Source organism: Hippopotamus amphibius, chromosome X (assembly GCF_030028045.1).
Source record: "Hippopotamus amphibius kiboko isolate mHipAmp2 chromosome X, mHipAmp2.hap2, whole genome shotgun sequence".
Classification (NCBI taxonomy): domain Eukaryota; kingdom Metazoa; phylum Chordata; class Mammalia; order Artiodactyla; family Hippopotamidae; genus Hippopotamus; species Hippopotamus amphibius.
This window is the reverse complement of record NC_080203.1, coordinates 71,430,228-71,443,856: the sequence shown is the minus strand read 5'-3', so window position 1 is coordinate 71,443,856 and position 13,629 is coordinate 71,430,228. Positions and strand designations below refer to the sequence as shown.

General features: G+C 40.3%; 1 long non-coding RNA gene across 1 annotated transcript in view; it reads left to right on the top strand.

The window, feature by feature from the left end:
- Nucleotides 1–13,629, top strand: part of LOC130842467 (uncharacterized) — a 28,504-nt gene that overhangs the window by 1,238 nt on the left and 13,637 nt on the right. Inside the window, exon 2 of the long non-coding RNA XR_009050445.1 lies at nt 5,066–5,132. This is a non-coding gene — a long non-coding RNA (uncharacterized LOC130842467). The remainder of the gene's footprint in view (nt 1–5,065; nt 5,133–13,629) is intronic.

Sequence of the window (13,629 nt, the reverse complement as noted above, 5' to 3'; positions counted from 1 at the left end):
CTCTGGGCCCACATTACCCACAGTCCCTGCAGTAGTGCTTGGGAGCAGGTTTCAAGATCTCTGTTTGTACCACCTGTGCTGAGCTGGTGAGAGTACTGGATTGGTGGTCAAGAGGCCTGGATTTGTTTTATTTACTTATTTATTTATTTATTGAAGTATAGGTGATTTACAACGTTGTGTTAGTTTCTGGTGTACAGCAATGTGAACCAGTTATATATATATATATATATATATATATATTCTTTTCAATATTCTTTTCCATTATCGGTTATTACAAGATATTGAATATAGTTTCCTATGCTATATAGTAGGTCCTTGTTGTTTATCTACTTTATATATAGTAGTGTGTATCTGCTAATCCCAAACTCCTAATTTATCCCTCTCCCCTTCCCCTTTGATCACCCTAAATTTGTTTTCTATGTCTGTGTCTGTTTCTGTTTCATAGATAGTTTCATTTGTGTCATAGTTTAGATTCCACATATGAGTGATATCATATTTGTTTTTGTCTGACTTACTTCACTTAGTATGATCATCTCTAGTTGCATCCATGTTGCTGCAAATAGTGTTATTTCATTTTTTTCTGATTATTATTTCATTGTATATATGTACCACATCTTCTTTATCTGTTCATCAGACAATGGACATTTAGGTTGTTTCCATGTCTTGGCTATTATGAATGGTGCTGCTATGAACATTGGGGTGCATGTATCTTTTTGAAATATGGTTTTCTCCAGATATATGCCCACGAGTGGGATTTCAGGATCACATGGTAACTCCAGTTTTAGTTGTTTCTCTTTTTTATAAATAAATAAATTTGTTTAATTAATTAATTAATTGGCTGCCTTGGGTCTTCATTGATGCATGTGGGCTTTCTCTAGTTGTGGTGAGTGGGGCTACTCTTCATTGTGGTGCGTGGGCTTCTCACTGTGGTGGCTTCTCTTGTTGTGGAGCACAGGCTCTAGGTGTGTGGGCTCAGTAGTTGTAGCACACGGACTTAGTTGCTCCATGGCATGTGGGATCTTCCTGGAACAGGGATCAAACCCATGTCCCCTGCACTGGCAGGTGGATTCTTAACCACTGTGCCACCAGGGAAGTCCCTAGTTTTAGTTTTCTAAGGAACCTCCATACTGTTCTCCATAGTTGGCTGCACCAATTTACATTCCCACCAACAGTGTAGGAGGGTTCCCCTTCCTCCACACCAAGAGGCCTGGATTTGAATCTCAATCATATATAACCACTTACCAGCTAAGTGCAAAGTCATGCTACTTGTCTGGGCCTCATTTCCTCTTCTGTAAAACTTCATGGAGAATTATGTGACAGGATTGTAAATTGCAAAGTGCTAAGTAATTCCTAGGTGTCTCTTCTGGGCATCAAGGCTGTAGACCCCTCAAACTAGAGCATGCACTGTGGATCACCTCCTCTTTTGTCTCCCCTATCCTCAGGTGCATTTTCAAATAATATCACTGTCAAGAAACTTGCAGGGACTTCCCTGGTGACACAGTGGTTAAGAATCCACCTGCTAATGCAGAGGACACAGGTCCCATCCCTGATCTGGGAAGATCCAACATGCTGCGGAGCAACTAAGCCCCTGTGCCACAACTACTGAGCCCGTGCTCTAGAACCCTCGTGCTGCAACTACTGAAGCCTGCACGCCTAGAGCCCATGCTCTGCAACAAAAGAAGCCACTGAAATGAGAAGCCTGCACACCGCAGCAAAGAGTAGCCCCCACTCGCCACAACTAAAGAAAAGCACAGCAGTGAAGACCCAACACAGCCAAAAATAAATACATGAATAATAAATCTTAAAAAAAAGAAACTTGCAAGAGTAGAAATAAAAACATCCACCCATTTTTAGATTCCGTATATGTAAGTTAGCATACAATATTTGTCCTTCTCTTTCTGACTTACTTCACTCTGTATGACAGATTGTAGTTCTATCCACCTCATTACATATAGCTCCATCTCATTCCTTTTTATAGCTGAGTAATATTCCATTGTATATATATGCCACATCTTCTGTATCCATTCATTTGTTGATGGGCATTTCGGTTGCTTCCATGTCCTGGCTATTGTAAATAGTGCTGCAATAAACATGATGGTACAAGTTTCTTTTGGGATTATGGTTTTCTTTGGGTATATGCCCAGTAGTGGGATTACTGGATCATATGCTAACTCACATATACGGAATCTAAAAATGGTACTGATGAACTCAGTGACAAGAATAAGGATGCAGATACAGAGAATGGACTGGAGAACTCAAGGTATGGGAGGGGGCGGGGGGTGAAGGGGAAACAGACGAAGCGAGAGAGTAGCACAGACATATATATACTACCAACTGTAAAATAGATAGTCAGTGGGAAGTTGTTGTATAACAAAGGGAGTCCAACTCGAGGATGGAAGATGCCTTAGAGGACTGGGGCAAGGAGGGTGGGGGGGACTCGAGGTGGGGGAGTCAAGGAAGGGAGGGAATACGGGGATATGTGTAAAAAAACAGATGATTGAACCTGGTGTACCCCCCAAAAAATAAAAAAATAAATAAATAAATAAATAAAAAAACATCCACCCTTCCCAATTTCACAGAGAAAGCACAGAATATTAAAAAAAAGTGAATAGTAATAACAAGGTATGAGCAGTTTAACTTGTGGCGAACTTTCAGCCGAGACTGTTAGAGTGCCTTTTTCAGATGACGTGGAGTGTTATTTGAAGGCGTGTCATACTCTCAGGTTCTGTGTGAGTAATGAAACCGTGTTTTCTAAGAACCCTCATGTGTTTTCTAAGAACCCCACATGTTAGAGGGAAAGGTCCTTTATTCCCTACCCCTTTATACAAGCTCAGGAATGTCTCTGAAGGACACGGCAGTAAAAGCAATGGGGGTCGTCAGCCTTGGAAAAGAACCGCAAGAGTTCTCCTGAGGCATGATAACCCTTGTAAATGTGACAAGATTTGTCTTCTGTTCTTAGAGCTACGCTTGTCTCCTGCCGGAAAATGTCTTGATTTGGGTACTCACGCATCTGCACAGAGACTCAGGTCTCTAAGTTGCGCTCTGTATTAGGTGGGCCCCCATGAGACCGTGACATCTGAGACTGCTGTTCCTTGCTGGGCCAGCCCTGCCCTTTGGGGTCCAGGAGTTGTTGGGAGGAAATTTTACATTATGAAGCAGGTGGCTTGAGGTGCATGTATGTGTGTCACTCTCTGCTTAGTCTAGGAGGCCTTGGCAGGGTTGTGAGCTGATTGTTTTCTGTAGTGATACACAGAGTAAGTATAGATTGACTTCATAACTGAGGATTGGGGCTGGTTCCATTCTCCTCAGCAGTTATTTGATGCAGGGGTAAACTGAGAAAGAGGCCATGGGAATATTTTGACATAGAGGCCTAACTCAGATAAGTAGGCAATGCCAGTTGTTCACAGAGTGTGGTCCCTGGACCAGTAACATCAACACCACCTGGGAACTTGGGAAAAATTCAAGTTCTTGGGCCCCTCTCCAGACCAAATGAATCTAACACTCTGGGGGTGGGGCCCAGCAAGCCATGTTTTAAAAAGCCTTTCAGGTGATTCTGACTCATGTTCAAACGTGAGAACTACTGGATTAAGGGCTTCTCATCCCTGGCTACACACCTGACGCATTTGTTTAAAATACAGATTCTGGAGTGGGGCCCAGGAAATTCCAGTTTTTAATCTCTATGTGATACTGTTGCTCAGGCAGGGCTGAGAACCACAAACACATTCTATCCTTAGGATCAAGTTTCTTGGGACTCTGCTGCGTTTTTGTCATGGGCCTTCCAATCCATTGACTGCACAGTAGGCTGTAGTTTTAGGATTAAGTGGCATATCCTGGCTCAGGACCTGTCTCTGTAATGGAATTGAGGCCCAGGCAGGGAGTGATGCCTGTGTTTCTTGGTAGGGAAGCTAGTGTGCCTCTGCCTATTGGTTCCCTCTCTCCTCCCTTGAAGTTCTAGAGGAAGCAGTTTGCCCTATAGAGTTCCTGTATAGAGGCCTGGAAGAAGAGGCTCTGCAGAAACTAGTGACTGGAGACAGTGGTTGCTAAAATACAGCTATTGTTGCCCATGTATATTCTGCATTTCAAACTAGACATCTCTAATCCCTTTAGTTCTTTCATCATTACTCCCAGCTCCCCTAGTCACATAGTCTTATGACCTCAGATCAGGAACTTCTTTTGCTTTCATTTCTCCATTTTAGAAAGTGGGACTAATACCTGGCATCACCCAAAGTGTGAAGGGAGCAGGCAGTGCTAAGAGAAGGACCAATGAACTAAGCTACCCACATTTGACAATGCATTAAATGTACAAGACAATGAAACCACCTCCATTACACAGTGAAATTTTTGTGGTGAAAAGTCTCTATGCATCATACTTATTTCTTTTTTAAAATTTTATTTATTTATTTGTTTACTGGGCTGTGTTGTGTCTTCGTTGCTGTGCGTGGGCTTTCTCTAGTTGTGGTGAGCGGGGGCTACTCTTTGTTGTGGTGCGCAGGCTTCTCAGTATGGTGGCTTCTCTTGTTGCAGACCATGGGCTCCAGGTGCGCCGGCTTCAGTAGTTGCAGCACGCGGGCTCAATAGTTGTCGTGTGCAGGCTCTAGGGTGTGCGAGCTTCAGTAGCTGTGGCTCACTGGCTTCGTTGCTCTGAGGCATGTGGGATCTTCCCGGACCAGGGATCTAACCTGTGTCCCTTGCATTGGAAGGCAGATTCTTAACCACTATGCCACCAGGAAAGTCCCCATACTTATCTTTAAATCTGGTTTAAAAGTAGTTTCCAGAGGCAAAAATTATTTCATTCATGTAAATATTGAATCCTGGAGCAGCAGTGAGATAATATGAACTTCTGTTTGCAGTTAATTCAGTCCATTATTTTACCTCTTCTCTTGGCTTCCTGTCACAATAGGGGTATATAGAAACAGGGTAACATTTACATACATGTGGGGGAATGTATGTTGGACATGGGCAAATATGGTTCCATTAATTGAGGGTCAATGTGCTAAACATTTGACTTATATCACCGTATTTAATCCTTTCAATAATCTTGTGATATTTTTACTGCCTTTTACAGAAAAGACTGAGCTTATATGATCTGACTTCCCAAAGGAGTCACAATGTCAAGCAGGATTTAAACTCAGGTATGTCTGATTTAAGGGAGATTTCGTTCTTTTACAATCACCGGAGTTGCTGTCACTTACCTAAGCTTCACAGTAATGCTGTTGTTTAAGAAGCCAGCCAGGCTGAAGTGGGCTTTTACTGATAGGTTTAGATGCAGGGGAGAATAATTTGTTCCAGATGATTCACTGAGCTAAGACTGAAATCTAAGTTTTCTGACTATCTACCATACCATAAAGTGCATCTTATATCCGAAATATAAGCAGTCCTTTCTTGCTTCCACAATGCCAATACTGCCCAAGAAATGAAGAAAGAAGCTAGGATGTCCCTACTATTCCCTGGGTTCTAAAATAGGGTCCTGACATTTCAGATGGACAAAAGAAGGTCCTTGGAGATCCGCCCAAAAGGCAAGAATGATATGAGGGTCACATTATCAGATATGTATCACATATAACCAGAGTTGGGAGGGGAGGTCAGCCTTCCTTTGGGCTATACTTTGGAGGCTTTTTAAAGCTTCAGCTGTGGATTTCAAAATATATGTTATCATATATATATATATATATATATATATATACACACACACACACAAAGTGAGGAAAGTGAGGTGGCAGAAAGGTGCAACCATAAATATAATTATTTTATTTATTGAAAAAAACATTTGTATGGTTCTTACTCTGTGCCAGGTGCTGGTACTTGCCATATATTAGCTCATTTAATCTTTAACAGATTTATGCTGGAGGTACAATTATTATCCCAATTGTACAGATGAAGAAATTGAGACTCCGAGAAATTAAATATTTGCCCAAGTCCAGAAAGTCAAGCAGCAGAGTCAGGAGTTAAACCTTGGCAGTCTGGTTCCAGACTCCATACTCTCAATCACTGTATCGTGCTGCCTCTCAAGGCTGCAAGCAGAATTCTAAAACCATAGACTCAGATTTGGAAAGGCCATTAAAGGACTTTCGGTCCAGCCTTCTAATCAATACAGGAATCCCCTCTATGCACTCCCTGTCCTGCTTGAACATTTTCAGTGTCTGGAGTTCAGTATCTCAAGGATCCAATACGGACCTTCTCTGACTGTTGAGAAGTTTATCCTTAAAGTAGGCTGAGGAAGAAAATCAACTCAGTGCAAGTTGGGTGAGCCCATAGTATGTTTAAACCACTCTATTTTGTATATACAAAGATAAGGAAGATGTGGTTCCTGTCCCTTACAGATTCTTAAAAGGGACAAAGATGCATACAAAGCCAAAATGTGATACATAATATAAATACTATAAAATTATATTACATGCTATATTACAAATAAAATAAAGATGAGTTGCAGGAGTGCAGAGGAAGGTGAAACCAATTCTAAGGATGGGAGTTAGGGAAGGCATCATAGAGTTGGTAAGAACTAAGCTCTGTCTTGAAGCTTGGGTAAGATTTCAACAAGCCCAGCTGAGACAGAAGGGCAGGAGAGAAACATCAAATAAGCACAGAAGTGCTTTCTTATGGCTACCCTTCATATAGCTGATGACAGTTATATGATGCTCTGAGTCTGGTTACCTCTTGTTCCCTCGGGTGTTTAGCTTTTCATTTAGTGTTTAAGAGCTTGGGCGTGGGTTTGGATCCTAGTTCTGTCACTCATTACCAGGGCCACATTGACTTTCATGGGCCCTGGGAGCCTTTGCCTTGTGAGCCCCTTCTATTAAAGAAAAACCTACAAAAAATTAAAATTTCCAAGTGTTGGTATAAAGACAAATAATACTATATATTAAAATATTTCCTTCAACCTGAAAGTCCATCTTTTTCATCTGATTTTATAAAGACAATAAAACATTTGTATGGACCCCTGAACGTATTTTGGGCCCTAGACACTGTATCTACTGTGCCTAATTGATAAGTCAACCATGTTCATTACCTTTATGATCTTGGGATACATACTTAAACTCACAGAGACTCAGATTCCTCATCCACAAAATGGGAATAATGATTTAACACCTATAATATCACCTATATCACACGGTTGTGATAAGGATTAAGTGAGATCTTGCACGACAAAAATTAGCACACAATAAAGGGCACTAATATATATTAGCTATACATATGTAGGATGACCATATGCTTTATCATTCAAACCGGAATACTTTTGAGAGTGGAAGGGGCTAATAATTGGATGGGATGACGGCAATAGGCATAAACTGGACGTAATGGTGTATATATATATATATATATATATATATATATATATATATGAATGAGCTGCTTTTCTGATCCTTCACCATGGTAGTTACCCTCCTGTAATATCCCATTTTGTCAATGGCTCATTTAAAATATGGTGAACAGAAAAGTTCTAGGTATGGTTTGATCAGGGGAACAATATTTCATTCATTTAATCCAAGACTGTATTAACTGCTTGAGCAGCTCCATAAATTTAGCTTTTTATAGTTTCTTAAGGATTACCAATAGCAATTTTTTTTCAAAATTATGTCTATAAAGTCTTTTAATATCTTAGAATGTTACTGATCTGGGCTTGGAAACTTCAACTCCTATAGCATTTTGTTTATTCCTATATTGGGTGTTTACTTCTGTGTAGTATAACTTAATTGTGTATGTGAATCCACCTCTCTGTAAATTATTGCTCAAGGGCAGGGACCATGACCTATACATCTTGCTTTAAGCATCACCTTGCATAGTAGCTAAAACAAAGCAGGCACTCAACAAATGTGTAGGAAATGCATTAACACATGAATGCATGAATTTAAAACAGCTATACAGTCTTTAACAATACCTCAACTACCTTGGCATTCAGCTTCCTCAGTCATATTTATTCTATCCTCACTGACTTGAAAATATTGATTGCTGTTGTTTTGACTTAGAAGCTATCAATAAAATATAATTGAGTAGTCTGGGTTTCTCTTTGTTATCTTATGTATGTTATATTCAGGGTGACCAGATGTTGCAGCCTGCTACAGCTCAATTAATGCCTATTATGTTTAACACCACTTTCACTCTCAAAAGCGTCCTGATTCGGTTGATAAATTATGTATAGTCATCTTTCTTATGTCATCTTCCTTCTTCTTTCTGTTCAGAAGATAACCTAAGAATTCCTTAGGTTGTCCTGTTGTCCCCAGTATGTCTTATTTTATAGGCATGTGTCATTTTTACATTTATCCTAGCTAGGTACTGTGTGCTACAGCTTCTCTTCACTTCTAGAAAAGTCAAAAGGAATACATTTAAAGCGTAGAGAATAAGGCTGGAAGATCAGGACTACAAGAAACTGTTGCAGAAATCAAATCGGTCTGTCGAGAAACCAAGCACCACACTCGGAAGGTTGGAGAACTCAGGTTTATTAAGCCGGCGGTCCCAGACGAGCTAACGCTCTAAAGTTCTGGGGCCCCGAGCTCAGGGTGAGCTTTACTTTTATAAGGGTCAGTGTGCATAGTTACAGTTAGCATTGGTTGATTGGTTACCTGGTTACTATAGGTTACGGGCAGTTACAGAGCGTGGGAGTTGCTATGGGTTATGTGCAGGGGGTTTCCAAACAGAAACTTGCAGGAGCAGGAGCAGAATATTCCATACTTATCAGAACATCTTAAGGTTACAATTGATTGCTAGGTCTTTTTCTTATCTCGGCGCAGCAAGCAGATTTTACAGAAGCAGAGCAAGCATGAAGTTATTTCTAGCTGAGTGCAAACTTCTAATTTTCCTCTTCAAAACCACTAAACAAATACTTGTATAAGCTACTAAGAGAGTTGTGGACTCTCCTTCCCTGGACCTTGACAGATCGGCTCAGCATTCGTCTGTTGTATATTACATATGCAGAAGTCTGCTTGATGACCTTTGGAAGTCCCTCCCAGCTCTGAGATTCTCTAACTACTTTTTAAAGCTAGGTTAGCAATAAAGGTCAGTGAGTTATATCTGGGGCTAGGATCAGCATGTAATCCCAGGACGGATTAAGTCATAGGGCAAGAAAATCTCTGTTAGGAAAGGAGCAGATGGGTGGCAGTCTAGACACCTCTTAGTGGAATTTCTGGGTCCATCTTTCTCAAGCTGAGTTCTCAACCTCATCCACAGAAGTCAAGGGCAGTGGTAGCTTGTGCCCTACTCTGCCCGAGTTACACTTCTACTCCTCACTTTCCCACTTAAGAGCAGCTGGCTTAGCTTCTGGGATGGGAGAGGCCAGGGTTGCCCAAAGTCCCACCTGCTCTGAAAGCTCCCTAGTGTCTGGGAACTAAGTAAACCATTGTTTTCTGAATCAGCCTCTTGCATAACTTTGTTATTTAAGGTCAAACTTTTCCAGTATTAGTGAATTACAGCTCCACTCCCCTACCCCCATGCTCCTCTACTTTCATTTCCAGCTCCACCTAGCTCTGGTTCCTGTTGCCCAAGTAAAATAATGCCTTGGTGAACTATACAGTTGCTTTCAGTCCCCTCTTGGATTTTGCTGAAATAGCCCAGGAATTCAGAAATGGTTCTAGCCCCCTGGCAGTGTCAAGAGGATCTCTGCAGCCCCCTCAGCAACACAGAGCATTTATTCCCCTTCCCCTCTCCATTGGGCTCCATGACCCTTCATTTCAGGTCTGCATTCCTCCAGGAGGAACTCCAACTGGTGGATAACATACCAAAAGACTGTGGGCTGACCAGGAGCCTGGTGGCTCAGTGCTCAGCAATAAGCTTTTGGTCTGAGTTACAGTGGATATTAGGCCATTGATTGAATTCTAGGTTACAGATGAAGAAACTGAGACTGAAACAAGCGTATAACTTGAGAATAGATGATAAGTGACAGAGGTGTGACTTGAAGCCAGGTTTTGCAGATTTCAAAGCTGAACCTACTTCTGGTGAGGTCAGCCCAAGAACTTCCCACCTCTTTTCCCAGGAATGGGATGTGTTGAGAAGATCAAGTGCTCCCTGTAAGATTTTTTTATGGTTTTAGAGAATGTGAAGGCTTCAGGCTTCTTAGGGTCCAGGCAATATGCAATCAATTAGCAATCCCTCCAGCTGAGAGACGCAATGGGAATCAATTTCTATTAAGCCTGTATAAACTGTTAAAATTAGGTGTTCTTCTGTCATACAGAGTGAAGTGAGTCAGAAAAACAAATATTGTATATTAACACATATACGTGGACTATAGAAAAATGGTACAAATCAACCGGTTTGCAAGGCAGAAATAGAGACACAAATGTAGAGAACAAACACATGGACACCAAGTGGGGAAAGTGGGGAGGGTTGGGGGGGGAATGAATTGGGAGACTGGAATACCAAATTGTACACTCTAAATATATGCAGTTTATTGTAAAAAATAAAAAAAATAAAAAGTTAAAAAAATTAGGTCTTCTTGTGGTACAGTCTTGGCACGGAGTCAAAACACAAATCCAACTTCAATAGCGTTTCTTAAAGAGAATCTTTTCTACAGATTTTCTTGAAGGGGCAGTACATGGGTTTACACAGTATGTCAAACAGTAAGGCTTGATAAAATCCCTCTTCTCTTGTCCATCTCCACAGCTACAGTTCAAATCTCTGTCTTTTTCTGCTCCCTTCCTCCCCACTTCACACTCTTTCTTTCTCACTCTGTGTTGCTCTCACCACTTCTTCCTTCTCAACACACATAAAAACTTGTGCTCTTTGCCTTCAGGCTTCTGGGACTCGTGTAATGCCCTGGGGCATCTAATCTGTCTCTTGCTCTGGATGTTTTTCTCCTGAAGGGAGAATCCTCACCCTTAACGCTGGTGAATTCTGAATTCTGGTCTCCTTTTCATTAAACCTGTGTGATGTGAAATGATCGTTATGTTATGCAAATCCTGAAAAACTGATGATATTATCAATGAACATGATGTTCTTAATATTTCAGAACAAACTTAAAACACGTAGGCTTGTCTTTTATGATCTTCTTGTATCTGGGTTATCAAAAAAGCCTAAATTTCTGCTTAACAAGAATTGACATTTATTGAGCACCTATGACCTGCCAGGCCCTGTGTTAGGCAATTTCATCCATGTTATCATATGTAAACTTAGCCATGCATGGTGTGGATTTTTTAAATTTATTTCTTATTTTTAAATTTTTTTCTTTAAGAACTTTTATTGAGATACACTTGACATACAATAAACTGCATATATTTAAAGTGTACAATTTGACATTTTTTTTCTTATTAGTAATGTATATATGGCAATTCCAATCTCCCAATTCATTCCCGCCATGTGGTGTGGATTTTTAACTCTCATTTTATAAATTTTCCCAAACTAAGGCTCTCAGGGGTTAAGTCCAGTGTTACACAGAGCAAAGGCTGAAATCTGATTCTGAAACCCATATCCTTTCCACGGTATCAAATTACCTCTTATAGGTAAAGTGAGATATAAACAATAATAATAACAGTTACTTTATGCCTAAAAATATTTGAGGCCACTTCTTTATTTTACTCTGTAATTATTAAACGTATTTTTGCCCCTGAATTAAAAACAATTTAATGATAGCCAAGAGTTTGGTGTTCTCTACACCATAAACCATAAAGTAAAAAGCTAGTACAATTTTTATTATAAATGTTTGACTAATCTACAGATATACTGTCTTTTAAACCTGCCCCCCAAATCCTTAAGCCTTCCCTTCCAGAAAAAGTTTACTAAACCTTTCGGTCAATGGAGATTTTGCTGAGAATGATTGGGTCAGCATTAAATATAAGCCATGTGGAAATGATATTGTTAAGAGAGAATTATCCCTTTGTCTCCTTTTACTGTTCTTATCCTAAAGAAATCCCTGTATCCAGGTTTGTGGGATAGCTATCCATCTAGCAAAATAACATCCTTTCTAGTGGGATTTTCATTGCCCTTTCTGCCAGCTGTGGGACTAGAACCTACATGGACAATCTGGTGGAAGATAAAAGCAAATTGAAATCAGGAAACTTGGGTTCTTCTCATGCTTTTCTTTTGACAAGTCACTTCACCTCTCTGAACATATTATTTTTTAAGGATTTATACTGAGTCATGATAAAGATGGGCTAGTCTTTCACACAAATGGTTTGGCAAGTTAATTCAGTGTATGTGAAATTCTTTTATATCATTTGTCTTTCTTAATCAAAAAGGCTGAGTTTAAAAGTGAATTAGGGACTTCACTGGTGGCACAGTGGTTAAGAATCCACCTGCCAGTCCAGGGGACACCGGTTCGATCCCTGGTCCAGGAAGATCCTACATGCTGTGGGGCAACTAAGCCTGTGCACCACAACTACTGAAGCCTGCACACCTAGACCCTGTGCTCCAGAACAAGAGAAGCCACCGCAATGAGAAGCCTGTGCACTGCAACGAAGAGTAGCCCCTGCTAGCCGCAACTAGAGACAGCCCACACGCAGCAATGAAGACCCAACACAGCCATAAATAAATAAGTAAATAAATAAATTTTTAAAAAGTGAATTAGCATGTATCCCTGAGAAATGAAAACACATGCCCACACAAAAACTTGTACATTAATGTTCATAGCAACTTTATTCATAATAGTCAAAAAGTGGGAACAATCCAGATGTCCATCGACTGATGAATGGATGAACCAACTCTGGTACATCCATACCATGGAATACTACTCAAATAAAAAGGAACAAACTAATAATGTATACAGCAACCTGGATAAATCGTTAGGGAATTTTGTGGAGTGAAAAAGAAAACAACTTAAAAGGTCATGTACTATGTTTCCAACTATATAACATTCTTGAAATGACAGACTTAAAGAGGTAGAGAACAGATTAGCAGTTATTTGTGGTGATAGAATTGTTCTGTATCTTGACTGCAGTAGTGGATATATAAACACACATGTGATAAAATTTTATAGAGTTAAATATACACACACATAAGTACAAGTAAAACTGGGGATATCTGAATAAGTTTGGTGGATTGTATCAATGTCAATATCCTGGTTATAATGCTTTACCATATTTTTTGCAAGATGTTACCATTGGGGGAAACTGGGCAAAATGTATAAGACATCTCTCTGTATACTTCCTACAACTGTATGTGAATCTACATTTATGTCATAATAGAAAGTTTAATTTAAAAACAAAGTAAATTAGGTTTCCTTTTGTCCATTAAAATTCCCTAACCTGAAATGAAGTGTTGAGGCTTAAGAGAAAGAAATTCCAAAGGGTTTAGAATCTTCTGGGTGCTAATTTTAGGCATAGTCTTGTCTGTGCAAATACAGCAGCAGCTGCCTTGAAAAGCCTCTGGTTGAGCTGTTTTCTGAATGGCTCCCTTGATCCTGTCAGTTTCTGCAGTATCACGGGGAGACTTGCAAGTTTGTTGACTTGGCTCCAGTGTGCAGAGAGCCACAGCTCCTCTTTTAGTGTGTGGGTACCCCACTTCAAGTTCTGTGGGCTGGCTTGACAGGGTCCAGTCCAAAAAAAGCAGCTGCATCCTTGTGGGAAGGGGGAAGGGGTGAAACTGGCTGTCAAGCACCAATGCATAGCAAAGGACACAGACAGAAATGTTGACTTAAGAGTATATAGTGGACAGAGGAGGATCAAGAATGGAATCTGGTCGCTAAGGTAGAAAACACTCAATGTTTTG